This window comes from Grammomys surdaster, unplaced genomic scaffold, assembly GCF_004785775.1.
Source record: "Grammomys surdaster isolate TR1022 unplaced genomic scaffold, NIH_TR_1.0 126757, whole genome shotgun sequence".
In the NCBI taxonomy this organism is placed as follows: domain Eukaryota; kingdom Metazoa; phylum Chordata; class Mammalia; order Rodentia; family Muridae; genus Grammomys; species Grammomys surdaster.
In genome coordinates, this window is record NW_021621544.1 from 1,673 (window position 1) to 3,288 (window position 1,616).

The 1,616-nt window shown below is 44.2% G+C and overlaps 1 pseudogene across 1 annotated transcript; it reads left to right on the forward strand.

Moving 5' to 3' along the window:
* Positions 1-386: 386 nt before the first annotated feature.
* On the forward strand, positions 387-884 carry LOC114615497 (annotated as a pseudogene). The gene has a single exon (XR_003710479.1). The product of XR_003710479.1 is annotated as a 40S ribosomal protein S19 pseudogene (transcript).
* Positions 885-1,616: the final 732 nt, after the last annotated feature.

Below are 1,616 nucleotides of genomic sequence, written 5' to 3' on the forward strand. Positions count from 1 at the left end.
GTGAGACTTAACTCTCCATCTCATTTTTCCAAGCCCAAGCTTGGATGAATGCTTCATCACTCTTGGCCAGCTACAGCTTCCTGAGCATAATTTTCATAATAGGTGGACATAAAGCCTTCAGACTGTGAATTTAAAGGAAATAGGAGCACATGGATTTAATAATGCAGAAAATTCTTGGGACAAGCATAAGAATGTGGTCAAGCTACTGGAGATTATAACTCAGGAGGGAATTATTTCCTTTTTTTTTTAACATGAGATGACTTCTAAACTATCTTGCTAGTGAAGGTGTCTCAGTAGTCAGGTTTAATAGAAAGGATTTGGTGTCTTATGTTTTCAGCATAGGATTAAGAAGGGAATTCTAGCCTTTCCCCTGGCTGGCAGCTCGGAGGCCGCACGATGCCTGGAGTTACTGTAAAAGACGTTAACCAGCAGGAGTTCGTCAGAGCTCTGGAAGCCTTCCTCAAAAAGTCCGGGAAGCTTAAAGTCCCTGAATGGGTGGACACAGTCAAGCTCGCCAAACATAAAGAGCTCGCCCCATACGATGAGAACTGTTTCTACACACGAGCTGCTTCCACAGCGCGGCACCTGTACCTCCGTGGTGGTGCAGGGGTTGGCTCCATGACCAAGATCTACGGAGGACGGCAGAGAAACGGTGTCAGGCCCAGCCACTTCAGGAGAGGCTCTAAGAGTGTGGCCCGCCGGGTCCTCCAAGCCCTGGAGGGGCTGAAGATGGTGGAAAAGGACCAAGATGGGGGCCGCAAGCTAACATCTCAGGGACAGAGAGATCTGGACAGGATTGCTGGACAGGTGGCAGCTGCCAACAAGAAGCATTAGAACAAAGGATGCTGGTTAATAAATGGCCTCATTCATAAAAAAAAAAAAAAGAAGGGAATTCTAAGGGAAGTCCTGCCCAGTCCACACAGAACTGCAATTCCAGGTGCAGTTCGGTTCTGTCCACCAATAGAAAAGAGCAGGGGGATCGGATGGAGAAAACAACGACAGCTTACTTACTTACTTAAAACACGGCACATTGCGTCTCTCTCTCATCATGATGTTCCACAGTGACCATTGCTTGTTTTTTTAAGGTTGTTCCATCTTTCAAGATTTTCTCAGTACAGCCAAAGCTTACTCCTCCGATGCACTGAATTTGAATCTGTTATATTTGATTTGATGTGGTTACTCAGCAATGACAAAAGAATTTACTGGAAGGACTCTGAGATGTTTCATCACCTAATTCTTTGAGGGAACACTGAACCTAAGATCAGTACACCTCTAGAAGTCTGGCCAACAATCTCTTTTCCTTTCTGCAGATGAACTTTATTTAATTTTTGAATACTTATTTATTATTTTTGTTTTATGAATATGAATGGTTTGCCTGCATATATGTATGTGTACTGTGTGTGTGTCATATGCTTGTGGAGGCCAAAAAAAGAAAAAAGGTGGCAGATCCCCTGGAACTGAGTTTTAAAGATTGCTGTATGGCACCACACAGATACTGGGAACCAAACTAGGATCTTCTTCTGCAAGACTAGCAAGTGCTCTTACCCACTGCGCAATCTTCCTAGCCCTGACTTTATTCACTTTTACCAGCTTGACAGATTGAGAAACACAGGCAC